Below are 18827 nucleotides of genomic sequence, written 5' to 3'. Positions count from 1 at the left end.
CCTCAAACACAACAGTTCTTTCCGAATGTGCTGTGATTACAGACTTCTAAATGCTCATACCATCGTGGACAATTTCCCTGTGCCTAACATACACGATTTCACTTGTATGTTGTAGGGCACTACAATCTTCAGTGTTATTGACAGTAAATGTGCCTACCATCAGATTCTCGTAGCGCCAGAAGACATCCCTAAAACAGCTATTATCATGCTGCTTGGTTTGTTCCAATACAACTTCATGCCATTTGGCCTGAAAAACGCGGCGCAGTGATTCATTGACTCCATCTTATGACAGTTCGAATTTTGCTTTGCATATCTGGATGACTACTCATATTCAGCAAGTTGGCTGAGGAACATAAAAATCATTTATCCTCCAGACCTTGAACTCCAACAGTGTCAAGGTCAACAAAGACAAATTCTAATTGCGCCAGCCTTCCATCACTTTCTTGGGTTACACAATCTCCACCGATGGAATACAGCCTCCCAAATCTTGCTTGCAGGCCATCACGTCAATGCTGCTCCCTGCTACTTAACAAAGAACTCCGACGTTTCCTGGGCACAATAAATTACTGCCGCTGTCACCTGCCCTCTTCTGCTGCCATGCAGGCCCTGCTAACAGACCGCTGTTGGGTAAACAGACTTCAGGACTCAAACCCATTCACTGGACTGCACCTATGCTGGAGGCCTTCAATGCACTAAAGACTTGTTTGGCTCACGCCATGACGCTCGCCCACCCTGACCCCTCGGCTGATTTGTTCATCACTGCGGATGCCAGGGACATCGTGGTGGGAGCGGTACTACAGCAATGCAAGGCAGACATGGGTTCCCCTCTTCATTTCTTTTCTAAAAAACTATTAACGGCTCAGAAGAAATACTCCGCTTTTGATAGAGAACTCCTTGCGGTCTACGAGGCTGTGAAACACTTCCGCCCAGATGTGGAGGGTTGCTCGTTCTTCATCCTCATGGATCACAAACCTCTCACAGACGCTTTCTGCAATCTGCGACATAAAGAAAATTCATACCACAGCCTACCACCTACAAAGCAACGGGTTGGTAGAACGGTGGCACCGCGTGGACGACATCTCAATTGTAACTCTTGACAACCGAGTTCTCATTCTACTCACATACGCTGCAACCTCGTCACCCAATGACCAGCTAAATTTCAGTGTTGTGCATAGCCTCACCTTCCCTCGTGAGTGCGACCCGACGACAATCTGCGCCTTCATCTCGCCGGACGGCTCGGTTATCATCCGGGCTTGCCACACCTACACCTCGTCATCCGCCGTTCAGCCTGCCTGCTCATGGGCTGGACGCCACATTGTCCGCCCTCGCTGGCTCAACAACTTCTAGGTGGACCTGCCTCCCGTCGTTCCGCCTCCGCACTCCGCCCCGGTCGAGGTGGTCCCGGTCGTGCGTCTACCATCTCGTATGACCGTCAACAGCATCAATGTCCACACTGTCTCCAGCCAAGAGTCACCTGTTGTACTCTGTACTGTGGTACTGTGGAGGGGGGAGGGGGGTGGCATCGATAGGTCATATCGACCATGAACATCATCATCTCTGACTGAGATCGGACATTCGAGCTGCCATGTTGTTCTAACAGTCTGCTTTTATGTGCCTTGCTGCATACATGTGTGCGACTACTGTGTAAATATATATTTATGTGCAGATATTTGTGGGACAGTTTGTTCAATATACCTCTACACATATCCCGTTCCCATAGACACATGCAGGAGTGACACTAGTGGCATGTAGGTTCAACAGAACTACTAGTCTTGTATGGAATTATTTTATGTTATTATTGTATTCTAGCAGATGTATTTATTAACAACTGGGACAGAGACAGCAAGTGATCATTTAAATGAGACTCATTCATTTTCCAGTCCCACTCAGATAGACTTTCGCCATATTATTAGGCACTGGTGTTGTTTAAGAAGACAGTAGATGCATACTACTGTAATTAATCATACTATCAGAAAACATTTGTATTATTCGCTATCGTAGGCAAAATAATATTTTAAACTTGTTATAACTGTTCTATATGGTGGTCATGTGGTAGGCTGCGATTACTATCACACCTAACAACATCCGTTTTAGGCTACTTCATCAGTCATTGGAAAGAAGCCACTGATCAGTCGCACAGATGTTATCAATAATGAACATTACAACAAAAGAATGGTAGGTAAACATGTTGAGTGGGGGTTTTAAGAAATGTTACGTGTGGGGTACTGCAAGAAAATTTTAAATGTTTTTGGAAAATGCAAAACTTTAGCAATACAGCACTTAAAAGAGGATGATCTCTACATCTATACATCACTTATAAGAACCAAAATACATTAATATTGGGGGTTCTGCAAGGTAGCATATTAGGACCAATACTGTTCCTGGTATACATCAATGACTTTCCCAGTAGTGTTACTCATGGTGAAAAAATTCTCTTCGCTGATGACAGCAAAAATATAGTCACTGAGAAAACAAGAGAACTCCTTGCTGAGAAAGCAAATGAAACTCTAAAGGAAGTTTTGATTGTTCAATAAGCAATAAAGTGACATTGAACATAAAGACAACTAATGCCATGAATTTCATTTTGAAGAGGAAAAATGACAATGTTAAATTAAATGTAGATGGCACCTCTCTAGACTGTGTAACAAATGCAGAAATTTCTAGGAATGAATATTGATTCTCAGTTGAAGTGGTGTGTACACACAAAGGTACTTGCAAACAGAATGTCATCAACATGTTATACCCTTACAATCCTACCATCAGTGTGTAACATTCAGTGTCTTTTAGTTACATATTATTCATATGTACACTCAATTATTAGCTATGGCATTCTTTTTTGGGGAACAAATGCAAAAAAATATGAACACAACTTTCAAACTCCAGAAAAGAGCCATAAGAATAATAACCAAAAGTACTAGTCAAGCTCATTGTAAAGATCTGTTCAAAAACACTTGGGATTTTAATTGCTCCATGTGAATATATTTACCAGTCAGTTGTACACATCAAAAATAACATTGGTAATTTCTGAACAAACAGCTCTGTCCATGACCAGGCAACAAGAGAGAGGCTCAACGTGTATTTACCACGAAAAAATAAACATAAAACTCAAAACAGCATTTTGTACCAAGGAATAAAACTGTACAATAAATTACCAAAAGAGATTAAAGAAATTGCAAAAATACACTTACTTAAAGGGCAGCTAAAAAGTTATGAAACACATTTTATACATTGAAGAATTACTTAGCTAAAACAGAGTAGGGGTTTGATAAAAAAAATGTTATACAAACAAATAATAATAATTAATATTATAAAATATCCAGCATTCCACATAACACCTTCACTTTATATTTTTTCCCGTCTTTTTTCCTTTCTAGAAATACTTACCCCCAAGCTATGCACAGCACAATACTACCAGCTCTTCCTCTTTCTGAGCTCAACATCTCACTCATTATGGAGGGATACTGACTCAGTTTTTCAGGATAGCAAATGGGAAGTTGCGGTACAGAAAATGGCCCAAAGATCACCACTGTGTGTGTGTGTGTGTGTGTGTGTGTGTGTGTGTGTGTGTAGTGAGTGAAGTGTTATGAAACAATGTGTGAATAGTGTGTGCAGTGACTGGTGGTGAGATATGAGTGAACAGTGTGGGTTGGGTTGGATTGTTTGGGGAAGGAGACCAGACAGCGAGGTCATCGGTCTCATCGGATAAGGAAAGGATAGGGAAGGAAGTCGGCCATGCCCTTTCAAAGGAACCATTCCAGCATTTGCCTGCAGTGATTCAGGGAAATCAAGGAAAACCTAAATCAGGTTGGCTGGACGCGGGATTGAACCGTCGTCCTCCCGAATGCGAGTCCAGTGTCTAACCACTGCGCCACCTCGCTCGGTGATTAGTGTGGCATTACATTATGTAATAAGTTATTTGTAAAAAAAAGTATTGTATACCGGAAGTAAATCTAATGATTGTCTCTAACTAGAAGTCTGTAAATATATGTGTACACAAATTAGCTTTTTTTTAAATTGATCTAAACTTGTAAATACTTTGGTATGTCCTATATCCTTGTAAAAAGAGATCTACAGATGAATAAAGCTGCTACTACTACTACTACTACTACTACTACTATTTCTACATCTTATAAAATGGCTAGTTGCTACTCACCATATAGCGAAAATGCTGAGTCACAGGTAGACACAAACAGAGCCTATCTGCAGCTCAGCATCTACACTGTATGTTGATTATCAACTATCCTTTTCATAATATTGTTACAATCTATCCTGGATTTTCCATTTTTCAGTCTATACATCTGTTTGATTGTGTGAAAGAATTATGAAAGAATAGCCCAGCACGTTGGAGCAAGGCAAACAAAACAGACGCAACTTATAGAAGAAGAGATTCAGTATTGGGTGTATAATATAAATAAAGGTTTGAAGAATTTATCCAAGAGTTTTTTGGTCAAAAGACACTCAAGCTAATGTAATGTGGGAGTTTATGTGTAGCCCAAGGGGCAGGGGAGGCAGTGTTACATCTAAATATCAGAAGACGCTCAGCAAGTTAGGTTACATGGAGATGGCACTGGGTACTGTTGTGCTTATATAACAGTGGAGAAAAGATTACCAAGTGGTATACACAATTGCATAGGAAAAGGGCCACAAAAGGTGGAATGGCCAGAAGCTGAATTCAACAACAATTGACCACCAGAGCAAAGTGCAAATGGCAGGTACAATTCATCACAAAAGTATAGAAACAATGAACAAAGAAGGTATATGGATGACACCAAATGAATGTGGAATAACAGAAGAACTACAGATGATCAGAAGAGCTAGGTAGGAGAAGGAAGTACCAAAAGGATGTTTCGCAGAGAAGAGAATACAATGATTATAAGCCAACATGAAGGCAATGTCAGAAAAAGCCTATCATCATCATAATGCAGATTATTCACAAAATGTTGAGAGCTCATCTGTAATAGTACATGAAGAAGGCAGCAAGGAAGACATCTGTGATGCAAGTAGAATTAACATCACACACCAGGAGGAAGCATACTGAACAAACCATAAACAGAGTAGCAGTGGCACTGGCAAAGGTGATGTCAGTCAAGCACAGAGTCACAAATGGCAAAAGCAATCAGTGTTCAGATGGGAGTCATGTCATATGGAGGAACAGAACAAGTGACCATGAGTTCAGTGGTAGCACAAACCAAAATGACTTCACTCACTGTGACATGGTGTGGGAGAAGAGTCTTAAGGAATTCGACCACAATGGCAATCCCATTACAAATCTGTGGGATAATGGACCATTGAACATCAGCAACTCGACTCGGAAAGCAGCAACTGTAAAGAAAAGTTAGGGTGCTAGATATCCACACTGTGCTCCATTTACTTGAGTAAGAATAGCTAGGATGCAGCAAATACTCCAGAGGCTAACTGCTATTAACTGTTTAACCTCAACAGCCATATACACAGTAGGTCTGTGCAGTTCATCTTAATGTTTTTTGAGGTTTGTCCCATCCTAGCAATCTGATTTGTTAAGCCAAGATCTAAGCTCTCCAAGACATAAACGTTCTGTTGTCACATCTTATAATGGTTGTTCAAGCATGTCTGGAGCATACAGTACCGGAGGATATGGTTTTTACTAGTTCATAGCTCAAGAAGCTTAGGTGTGTTAGCTTGTATTCAGCCAGGCTGGGTGAGTTCCCTGAGGTACTTGCCATATAGGATAACTTGAGAGACATGTCTAGTTTTATCGAAAATCCTACGAATGCTGTTAGCTTTCCTCCCCTCCCCCCTGCCCCTCACTTTGTTTAATCCCTGTAGTTATCTATCTCTTTTCCTTGCTACAGTTTCCTTTTGACATTGTTAGCTTCAGTATAAAACAAGACCTAAAGTGCTGCAGGAAGTCAGCTTTATAAACCTCTTCCCAGAATTCATCATATAATTTCTCTCTAAGCACTGTAATTAAATCATGATTTTGTGATATAATACTCTCCTTCTGTGATCTGAATATAAGAGTATTGTCTATATAAGGCAGGGTTCTCGATTTGAGTTCCAGTCTGGCAAATGGTTTAGATCTACCAGGAAGTTCCAACAATGATATTTTAATTTACTCGTCCTCAGAGTCTTTCGCAGTGGCATGTCTGAATAAGATCATCTTCATTTTAAAGCCATGACAATTCTAATAAAATTCTCGAGCTTCGAATAGCTCTCTCTGCCATTGTCATCAGGAGTAAACTACTGACTGCCAGGGCTGGTATGGTTTTCCACTTATGTAGGCATGACTGCAGCCTCTGGCACCAATCAGAGAGGGCCGAAACAAGTGTGCACAGAAGGAGAGTTCAGAGGCTCCTACCCGCTACTGGACCGACTGACATCAGGTAGCACAAGGGGTTGGCACCACTTTTGAAACTGCCGCTCCTGCCTCCTTACAAGCATCAAACATCCATCTTTGCTTCCTTTCGATATCCAAAGTCCACATCCACCATATAGCGGAGTTGCTGAGATGCAGATAGGCACAACAGAAAGACTGTCACAAAGTGACCTTTTGGCCAACAAGGCCTTCATAAAATATACCCCCCCCCCTCCACTCACTCACACTCTCTCTCTCTCTCTCTCTCTCTCTCTCTCTCTCTCTCTCTCTCTCTCATGCAAACACAACTCACATACCCATGACCACAATCTCTGGCTGCTGAAGCTGGACTCTGAGATGTGATGTGCTAAAACAGAGATGTGTCAAAAATTGCCATGTCATTCACGAAGTTTTAATATATTTATTATTTACTACTAAGGCACTCCTGCAGTTCAGTCAACTAAAGGAAATCCCTGCCACCTGGCAGCATGTCTGACAGCTTTCAACCATGAACCACAAATGGCTATAGCTGAATACAGTCACCATCTATAGAGCTATCAAGAGACATTGCTGTAGAGAAGCTTACAAAATCACACTGTAGACAAGTGAAGCAGCTGTGCCCAGTGTACAGAAACTGTATGGGATAACACAATACAGAGTCCATTTTTTGTTATTGCTTCTAATAGAAAAATTGGCAATGAATACCTGGGCAATGCTGGGTTTGTCAGCTTGTATTCATTAACTTCAAGGACCTTGCCATTAATTCCATTTTGGTATAACCAGACCCTCTCTCTTTCCACTTGCTAGTTCTGCAGTAGTATGACATTAGCTTCTATCCCTCAACATCTGTGTTCAGTTTCAGTGATTTTCTGATAAGAAAAACCTTCCTGATAGCTTTCCATCTGTTCCTGTCATTTTCCTGTCTGGACATTAGAAGTTCATCCTTTCAATTTATGAAGCTAGTAATATTTTGATGGGAGACACTAAAAAAGTGTTTTGTGAGACTATTAGCTTTGTCCAAGCTGCAGTATTTTCTCCTTTAATGTTGTTGATCACAGACATAATATACACAAACTGCATATCTTATGTTGCAGGTAACTTTTTAAGTACATGTTCATTCTCTTGATTTGTCTTTCAGAAGAAATTAACTTAAAATGCATTAAATATTGCTGGGTTGGGGTGAATACATCTTTGGTCAGATTGGTCGCTTTTGTTAACTGGATTTTCAAGTAACCCTTATCAGATGCAAATCATGTTGCTTATTATGGAACTGAGTGAAGGGTAATGCATCTGACTGATTCAGCTAACAGAACACTTCACCCAGGATTTATCACACTGGCTAACGAGTAACACAATTTTCACACTGATCATGGCAATTTATCTATGTCATCCTCCTGTATATGAATGAGACTGTGATCCTAACTGTTGTCTGCAACCTTTATTTTAATCACATGATATTTACCAAGCTGTTTCCCCAGACAGCTCAATTCACAGATGATACCACTCACTATATCTTTTCTGCAATTCTTCTCCCATGACTACCACCTAGTAATAAAATGTTATTGGTCTTCTTAACTCTCTTTTCTAGCTGAAGCTTACACCATATGACCTGTACTGTTAAAACTGTTTCTGAACTTCTTTAGTTGTATCCATGCTTTTGTTATCAGTCTCCAAAGTATGGACACTATTGGAGATGGATTCAATAAACCTATCAAATTTGCAGCATCTCCTGCATATTACAACTCTTTTGGAAGACATAACTATAATATGGTGTTATAATTTTGCCCTAATATTATTCGTGCAAAATGCAACTTCCAGGTATGCTAATTCAAATTCTGGGTAAAGTTTTCACTTAGATATCCGTTCAGTTAAAAATAATGACAAAGGGATACCTAAATCCAATTTTTTATTATAAAACAGTTCTACATGAGATTTATTTCATGACGTCAGAATTATGTAAGTCTTAACCTTAAATATTTCAAATAATGAAATTAATTTACTGCAGAAAATGAAAATTATTCATATGGTAATGGGATGCCCATGTGGGAATATAGACAACTGAAGGGTTAAACAACTTGCCACATAGTTTTGAGTTGTCAATAGGCATGCAAACAAGAGACTGAAAACATTGCTAAGCTCATTTACTTGCTTGCTTGTGCGTGTGCCCCCCCCCCCCCCCCCCACACACACACACACAAATATATTTTTCTCTGGTATTGTGCCATCAGATACATTGTATTGGCACTGCAGTTTGACTGTGGGTAGGAGTTGATGTCACAGAGTGAGTGAGTGAGTGAGTGAGTGAGTGGAGAAAGGAGACATGGAGGATGAAGTTTTGTTGGAGGGAAAGGTGGCTGACAACTGGGATAGGCAGGCAGCAACTGCATGGGATAGGAATGTGGGAGTGGTGAACTCACTGTGGTGCAGGCAAGAGAAGTTGCATGTGGTGCACAGTGACATGGAGGAGTGGACTGGCAGGGGGAGATAGAACAGAAAGAGGAGACTGCACAGAGGAAAGTGTGAGAATAGAATGAATCAAGTGGGGGGGGGGGGGGGAGAGGTATGGGGAAATGGGGGGAGATGGGTGTCGGACCAGTGCTAGGGAAGGCTGAATGCAGGATGACTGAAGGGTGCCTTCTTAGGAGAATTAGCTAGTAATTTAGGGGAACGGACTGGGAGGATTCAATCCTGATGGCACAGATGTGAAGTAGCCACAGAAGCTGAGCATGTTGTGTCCAGCAGTGTGTCTGCCGCTTGAGGGCCAACTCTGCTTTAGGCTACTATTCAGCAGTGGCAATTCATTTAGGTGGGGAGATAGTTGCCACACTCATATAAAAAAACTCTATGTAAAAATTATAAAATAGCAGATACGCGATATGGCTGTTTTCACAAGTGGGGCATTGGGTGTCATGGTTATATGGATGTATGTTAAACTTCCTTTATGTTGTTTTTAGACTGTTTTGTACAAAAGTGAGTGATATAGTAGTTCTTGATATTTCAGAGGAATCAACCATGATGACTTCTAAGGAAGTTAATATCAGTTTTGATGAATGCTATCTCTGCATGGCAGTTTTGACACTGTACACATTCCCTTTTAAAATGCAAAAAACATGACTATCATTCCTAGTGTTGACAACATTGCAAGAGGAGGATACTGGTTCTTCAACTCCTTGTCAGCCTTTACTGTAATGAGTGATGATTTTTCATGTATTCGCATCTCATGCTCTTGAACATGGGATAGAAAAGTGTACATACTGTACATAAACTTTAGCACTGGGAAAAGCAGCAGCTGTTTTGTAAAAGAAATTATTTCACATTTTGATTATCTTGGATGTAGGTACTTGCCAAAGCAATGTAATTATCACACAATTAATTGAGTTTGTTTGCATTTAATGAACTTTTATTACATGCTTCCCACGTGTTGAAATCAGTAAGTTTATAGTGTCACCTTAGAAAATGGACTTGAAACAGAAAACCTAAGTTGCATGCAATAAAAGTTTATAAAATAGAGGCAGTTGTTGTTCAATTAAATTATTATGTAATATAACATGACATCTTTACAGTAAGTAGCGACCATCTTTTCCTGACATTGTTGATATTTCAACTTGGAGTCTGCATTGTTTAATTGTAACTTATTTATTTTTTAAGAGGAGCCTGTCTCTATTCTTGTACTTCTTGAACTGCTCCATATTCTGGAATGTCTTATTTCACGATCAGTGTGTGAGTACATCTAACTACCACTGTGTTAAAAATAGTGCATATGAGAGGGACGATCACTGCTCAATAAATGGAGGAATTTCCAAGCAGCAAGCAAGCCTGTAGAAATAGGTAGAAGCACCCTGTGCTGATGCATTTAGAAAAGCTATCTTTGTAAAGTAATAATGTGGCAGCAAGGTAGCATGGGGAAAAAGTTAATGAAATTAACAATATTTTTTGTATAGTATACATTTCTGACATTGACATTGTGGGGGAGATGTGTAGTGTTATGAACGATGAATAAATCTTCAGCTGCCAAGATCACTAAAATCACTTACTCATATAGATGTTGAAACCTGTCAGTTCTCTGTTGCCATCTTCCAGATCTATGTTTACATCATAGCACAGCCTTCTCCTTCAGTACATAAAAAGTGCTGTACAATGTATGTCCATGCTGGTATCGTGAATGATACTAGAAGTCAGCAATAATGTGTGTGTACGTAGCTGTTATTTTAAAATTGACATGGTGGCTTCTAGTATAGCGCATGATATCAACAAGGACTTACATTGTGTAGCAGCACTTACTGCACTGAAGGAGAAGATTGTGTAATGACGTAAACATACATTCAAAGATGGCAACAGAGAATTTCTGAAACTGGTTTATCTATACGAACAAACAATTTTGGCGATCTTGGCACTTGAAAATTTACTCATTGTTCATTTTATATTAAGTGAATGGAAAGTGAACATACAAATGTGTTTTTTGTATTCAAAGGCACACTGAATATGAACGTATGCATTTTGTGCACTGAGCAAAGAAATCTCTTCCTACAAGCAATGTTCTTTTAACTACGCCCCTTAAAAATATAATAGCATCTTTATTTGGACATGTCAGTGTTTGTGACCTGACCCACAGGGAGGAATGTAAACACCCCCCCCCCCCTCCTTTGTGCCCTCCTCTGCCGCCTTATCCAGTGCCAACATAGAGCCTGTACTGTTGCTGTATCAGGTTGAGCACATTTCACAGCATTCCTTTTCATTATAGGGAAGTTAGTACTACCAGAAAAGTAACATTCTAAATTATGAACATAATAACAAAGAATGTACTACTAGGAAAATGAATAATCACATGATATTAGAAAGTGGAAGTAGTGAATGTAACAGCTCACCTTATAGCTGAGGCATTAACTGATCAATAAGGCACATAGACAAGACTGAAAAGGTTGCTCAGCTTTCGGACAATATCCTTCTCCAGAGTAAGTAGTATGTCTTAAGTTCACCTGCATGCTATGTTGTCTTAGACAACTACATTGTACTGGCACTGTAGCTCAACTGGGTGAGGTGTTGTGTATTAAACCGGGGACCTAAAAACAACAAAGAGGCTTCGTCTTGCCATAGTCCTCAGTGGTTCACAACCCAACAACAGCACAAGCCACAGAAAAACTGAAGATAACGAAGGTGGTGCCAGTGTACAAGAAAGGAGATAAGGATGACCCCAACAACTACAGACACGTTTCACTTATATCAGGTTTCTCGAAAATCCTAGAAATGCTTATGTATACCAGATTAGTTAATTAATATAATAGAGGGAAACATTCCACGTGGGAAAAATTATATATAAAAACAAAGATGAGGTGACTTACCGAACGAAAGCGCTGGCAGGTCGATAGACCACAAGCAAACACAAACATAAACACAAAATTCTAGCTTTCGCAACCAATGGTTGCCTCATCAGATTAGTTAATTATATCTAAAAACACAGATGATGTGACTTACCGAACGAAAGTGCTGGCAGGTCGATAGACACACAAACATACACACGAAATTCAAGCTTTCGCAACAAACTGTTGCCTCATCAGGAAAGAGGGAAGGAGAGGGAAAGACGAAAGAATGTGGGTTTTAAGGGAGAGGGTAAGGAGTCATTCCAATCCCGGGAGCGGAAAGACTTACCTTAGGGGGAAAAAAGGACAGGTATACACTCGCACACACACACATATCCATCCGCACATACATATGTGCGGATGGATATGTGTGTGTGTGTGTGTGTGTGTGTGTGTGTGTGTGTGTGTGTGTGTGTGTGTGTGTGTGTGCGCGCGCGCGCCCGTGTATACCTGTCCTTTTTTCCTCCCTAAGGTAAGTCTTTCCGCTCCCGGGATTGGAATCACTTCTTACCCTCTCCCTTAAAACCCACATCCTTTCGTCTTTCCTCTCCTTCCCTCTTTCCTGATGAGGCAACAGTTTGTTGCCAAAGCTTGAATTTCGTGTGTATGTTTGTTTGTGTGTCTATCAACCTGCCAGCACTTTCGTTCGGTAAGTCACATCATCTGTGTTTTTAGATATATTTTTCCCACGTGGAATGTTTCCCTCTATTATATTCAGATTAGTTAATTATTTTGACAAACATAACATTCTCATACCCTCACAACATGGTTTCAGAAAGAGTAAATCAGCAATTGCCAGTCTAACAGAATACATTTTACACTCCTTAGATGAAAAAAAGGTTGTCTCTGCAAAGTTTCTGGATCTTTCAAAAGCATTTGACACCACTGACCATGAAATGCTGATACAAAAATTAGGCAACTACGGCATTCGAGGGCAATCAGGTGAATGGATAAAATCATACTTGTGCAACCGCAAGCAGTATGTATCATTAGGAAACTCATACCAATCAGAAACCAAACCCATCAAATATGGAGTGCCGCAGGGTTCGGTAATAGGGCCATTGTTATTTAATGTGTTTGTTAATGATATAGGTGTTGAGGAGGAAGAAAAGAATATATTGTATGCTGATGACATCACAATACCAAATAGTGACCAAAATATGGAACAGCTTGAGAGAAGAGCATACATATCTGCAAATGTCACAGCTCAATTGCTGTTGGAAAATGAACTGGTTATAAATCTAAAAAAGACTACGTATGCAGTGTTTAACAACAAGGAGAAGGCTGTAGACATAGATTTAGAGGTTGATGGAACAAGGCTGGAAGAAGCAGAATCTGATAGATTCTTAGGTATTCTTGTGAATAATGCACTGAAATGGAAAAAAAAATAAAAATATTAATAATCTCTGTAAGAAACTGAGCTTTGTCATATTCTTAATGATGCAGCTAACACAATATTCAGACAAGAACCTTCTGTGTACAGTGTATCATGGACTTTTCGGACCATACTTACAGTATCGAGTGACTGGGTGGGGAAACTCAAACAAACAAGAGACAAAATGAGTGTAAAAAAAGCAATTAGGACCATTTTAAGAAGAAAGACCTCTGAAACATGCAGAAACTGTTTCAAGAAGTTAGGTATCTTATCTTTTTCATCATTGTATATGTACAAAACAATAATGTACATCACAAAAGGTAGTGAGGACTGGATTACAAATGCTAGTATACACACTCACAATACAAGAAGGAAGAATGAAGTATGGAGCATACCCCACCGACTGGCAATGCTAGAAAAAGGACCCCAGTACTCAGGTATCAGACTACTAAGAAGTCTGCCTAAAAACCTGCAAGATAGTGTACTTGACAATGACTTTCCAAAGAAACTTAAAGACTATCTCATTGAAAGAGAGTTTTACAGTGTTGCAGAATACTTATGCCATTAAATTTGTATATATTGTTATTCATTACCAATGATGTAAAAATGTAACCTAAAAGGATATAAAAATTAGTGACAATGAATGTTACTACTTTGACATGTCCTGTATTACACATACATTTACTGTACACAATGTAATCTTACAGGATAAAATAAAATTCAATTCAATTCAATTCAATGTCAAAGACGTGGAGTATGTACTCATTTCTTTTCACAATGCTTCCCATGTCCCCCTTGTCATGTAAAGAAAACATAGTTTTAAATAAGCCAGTAAAAGAGTAAGAGTATGTTCTACGAAACCTAAATGGGAAAAAACACAAAAGACAACTAGAATGGTTGAAGGCGACACTATTTTGTCCACATAGACTCCCCCGAAGCACTAATGTCAAGTCACACATCTTTTTATCATCTCAACATTATAGCGCTTTTTTTTGCCATTGGATTAATCCACAAGAAATTCTACTTTTGGATGAGGAATGCGTACTATTTTATATGTACCATCACACTAATGAAAGAATTTACTTGTCTCCTGGAAGTGGTGCAATTGCTGTTTATGTTCCAGCAGCCGGTATTTGGCTTAATTCTTCAATTTTTCCCCCACATATTTGAATATGTCATTAAGTATGTACCTTTTCCCTGTCTGGCCAAGTAAAATATTTCAGTAAGTTCCTAGTGAACTACTTGCTAATTACCTCCACACATGAAACTCTTGTAGATAAGTGTGGTAGCTCACTGCAAATAATCGGAAATTATGGAATCATTTGAGCCCACATAGTATGTTTAGTAGAGCAATACATTCAACTCAGTTGGCCAATTTCTTTCATGATACACTCAGATGGGTTAGATTGTAGATGATATTTAGAAACAGCGATTGTTTAATACCTTCCCAGATCAGAAACTCTTTAAAGCTGTTACTCATAAATTGCATACCATTATCACTGAGTAAGCAGTTAGGCTTCCCACATCTGCAGAGTAATTTCTTGAATAGTTAATCGTCATGGTTGAACTTGCCAGTTTTATTAGGTATAACTTCACATACTTGGACCAGCATTCAACTAAAACAAAAATTTCGGCATCACTGCCCCTAGCCTTTGGTAAAGGTCAATATAATTCTATTACTGACCTTTCCTTTCTGACACAGTTCACAAGTTCTTAATATACTCTTTACTTCTCTACTTAGATTCTTAAAATAGAAGAACTCAATCATATGCTTAGTGCACTTTTTTGTTCCAAAATGTCCATAATCTTTATGTAGGAACCAAACTAAATCCTCATTTTTGCAAGTTTGTCCCAAAGCTTCTGCAAGTTCCCTCAGGTCTGTCCCTCTCGGCTGAGGAACAAGGTGTACTGACAGGCAATTCAATCTTTTCCTGTACTTTTTGTTCAGTCAAGTCATTTACAGGCTACTCCAAATTACCAAAAGTGAACCGTGAAATCTCAGTTACCACAGAATCTTTGCTCTAACACATTTAACCTCACTTGCTTCTGTGAGATTTGGCCATGTTCTGCCAAACTCCCCAGTTAATTCCCCAATTTGCTTTAATTCACTATTCACTTCTACAAATTGCTGATTAAATTCATTTCTTACCAGATCACACTGTTCAATTATCTTGAAATGTAGCTCCTCTGTTAAGGTACACAATGTTGTTTACAATTAGAAATCTTATTATTTATCTCTGTCTCAATCTGATGTGACTCAGTGATGTGTTTTTAGAAGTTAGCATTAGTTTTTATTTCAGTAATAGCCTATTTGATTTTAATACTCTGGACTTTGATAGTCAAGTTAATTCTGTCCATAAATCAGAAACATTTTTATCCGCTGTAGGACTTAAATCAGCATTTGCGGGATCAGTCTATTTTACCACACAGCTCATCACCCGTAACTTTAATCTTCTCATTAGCATCCTTTAGTTCATCACTCTGAACTTTAATGTTTGCAATAATAGTATCTACCTTGATATTTAAATCATCTTTTAATTGCAAGTCTCTAGCTTAGTATTTAAATTGACACTTTTAACAACCAGCTACTAAGAAAACTAAGTTTGAACTGAGTACAGCTCACCAACTCACTTGCATAGCTCTGAGCATCCTGATGCTTAGCAGAGGTGATGTGAAGATAAACTGTAGCGCAGATGCTGTAGCCTGACAAGTTGAAGATAGGACTGCTGTCGGCCTTGGGGTGCAGCTGTAGTACACAACTGAAACCCTCAGCCACCAGAATCAATCGTATTCAGACACATTGGATTTTAAAACTATTATTCACCATAATTATTGTTTTACGAAATGACATCCACTTCCTCTTCTTAAGAGATGTATACATTGTATCTGTATCACGAAAAGGATAGTTGCTACCCACCATTTCCCGGAGATGCTGAATAGCAGATAGTCACAACAAAAAAGAGTGTCAGAAAGTTAGCTTTTGGCCAACAAGACCATCAGGAACATGCCCACGCCCACACAAAAACCCATAGTCTGGCTGCTTAGGCCACGCTCATGGACTTTAAAACTGTTCATCACCATAATTATTGTTAAGGAAGTCAATAATATCTCCTCTTCAGATTAATTTTTCAGCTGCAATGCATGTGATACCTTATGGTAGTTGACATGGTGGCTATGGGCAACAATGTATTTCAGTGAAAATTTACTTCCAATTTGTAACTTCTTAACTCCAATTAACTGTGTATCTTCCTGAAAATCCCAGCTTTTGGGCCTCAGCACCAGAGACTGTAGTCTACATCTACATCTATACTCTGCAAACCACCATGAAGTGCATGGCAGAAGATACATTCCATTTTGCCAGTTATTAGGGTTTCCTCCTGTTCCATTCACACAGAGTGCAGGATGAATGAAAGAATGCCACTGTGCCTGCAGTAATTGTTCTAATCTTATCCTCACAATCCCTGTGAGAGCAAAATGTACGAGGTTGTAGTATATTTCTAGAGTAATCATTTAAAGCAGGTTCTTGAAACTTTGTCAATAAACTTTCTTGGCATAGTTTACTACCGTCTTCAAGAATCTGCCATTTCAGTTCCTTCAGTATCTCTGTGACGCTCTCCTGTGGGTTAGACAAACCTGTGACCATTCATGCTGCCCTCCTCTGCATACATTCAATATCCCTTGTTTATCCTGTCTTGTACAGGCCTCACACTTGAGCAAATTCTAGGATGGGTCACACGAGTGCTTTGTAAGCAATCTCTTTTGTAGACTGATTGCACTTCCTAGTATTCTACCCAATTAACCAATGTCTACCATCTGCTTTATCCAGGACTGAACCTGTATGAGCATTCCATTTCATTTCATATCCCTACAAAGTGTTAAACCCAGATATTTGTACGAGTTGTCCGATTCCAACAGTGACATACTGACATTATAGTCAGAGGATACTACGTTTTTTGTTTTGTTTTGTGAAGTGCAAAATTTTAGATTTCTGAACATTTAGAGCAAGTTGCCAATCTCTGCACTACACTGAAATCTTACCAAAACATGACTTAATTTTTATGCAGCTTCTCTCAGATAGTACTTCAATATAGGAAACTGCATCATCTGCAAAAAGCTTGATTCTACTATTAATACTGTCTGCAAAGTCATTAATATACAACGTAAACAGCAAGGGTCCCAATGCACTTCTCTGGGGCACACCTGAAATTACTTCTACATCTGACGATGACTCTCCATGCAAGATAACACGTTGTGTCCTACCTACTAAAAAGTTCTCAATCCAATCACAAATTTCACTTGATACCCCATATGATCATACTTTTGACAATAAGCGTAGGTGCAGTACTGAGACAAATGCTTTTTAGATATCAAGAAACACTGCATATCTACCTGGTTGCCTCGATCCAAAGCTTTGCTTTCAGCATGTCATGCCAAAAAAGGCTGAAAGCTTTTTGTTGTGCCTATCTACGACTCAGCATCGTCATTATATGGTGAGTAGCCACTGTCCTTTTCATAATATTGTCTCGTTTCATCCTGGATTTTCCATTGTTACATGTTTTATCTGGTACTTACAATTCGGAACATATTAGTTACATATTTTCCTACCGACAATGCTTGTCTGAACAAATTCACAATATATTTTAGATATAGTTAACAACTGCCAACTGTATATTATGACATCATCAACCACTGTCACAATCTTCTAGATTTCATGGTTACAGCACATTTCTGAGCCGGACAGTGGTGGCACAGTGCGACTGCTAAACTAGCAGGTGCCACAACATGCAGAAAGACTGCACTCATCTCTGTTTTGCTGATATGCTGCATCCATTCACACTCACACTCAGGCACATGCACACATTTTTCCTGAGGAGTCTGTACCCATTCTTGTTCCTCTGAATTATGAGAGCTAGCAATCCCATTTCTTTCTGCCATAGTGTTATGTAGCAAATGGTACAGAAACCTTTGTAAGTCCTTTTGTTTCTTCAGTAGAGAAATTAACATCTGTAATACTGTCTTTGTCTCCAAGTAGTTACAATAATCAAATGGTTTTAATCTCTTTTACTTTGATTTTGCCCAGCTTTTGGGTGCATCTTTATCTTTGCTTGGTAGTGGTGTGTACATGGCTGCCACTTGGGTATTCTAGGTATGGTTGTTCTCATTTTGGAAGACCAGTAGGCTTCAGACCATTTGAAGTGTAACTGCAAGTACGTGTATTTGTGCAAAATTCAGGTGGTTTGAGTTGTTTTTTGATGATAATTTCTTTAAGAACTGTTGCAAAAACGTGATGAATACTGGACTTACATCATCTCGGAAGCTGTCTGCACTCCACTGTACGCGATTCTCCTCTTCACCTTCAGTTCCTGAGTTTTTCTCCCATCAGCATCAACATAACAATGCAAGCTCCACATTGGACAATCACCTAAACAGTTTATACACTTTGATCCCATATGCTACACAAAGCTTTACCAACGAAATAAAGACTCCTACAGCCAATCTTTCAGAATTTAAAACACTCCGTTTAAGTTTTAATATAATATTTTCTAACCTGGAAGCAGGTATACACCTATGTGATATACTCTGCTAATATAGAAAAGTTGAATGTTTGAACTTGTCAGCGTAAAGATAAAAACTGTCACACATCAGATATTTAATTTATTGACTAGTTGCACTGATCAGACATGAGCATCCTTCATATTCATTGCCCTTGTCATAACACATTAGAGGCCTATAGCATGCTACACACCGTCTTCAACACAAA

This window comes from Schistocerca americana, chromosome 6 (genome assembly GCF_021461395.2).
Source record: "Schistocerca americana isolate TAMUIC-IGC-003095 chromosome 6, iqSchAmer2.1, whole genome shotgun sequence".
Taxonomy (NCBI): Eukaryota; Metazoa; Arthropoda; class Insecta; order Orthoptera; family Acrididae; genus Schistocerca; species Schistocerca americana.
The sequence above is the reverse complement of the archived record's forward strand: the minus strand, read 5'-3'. Positions refer to the sequence as shown.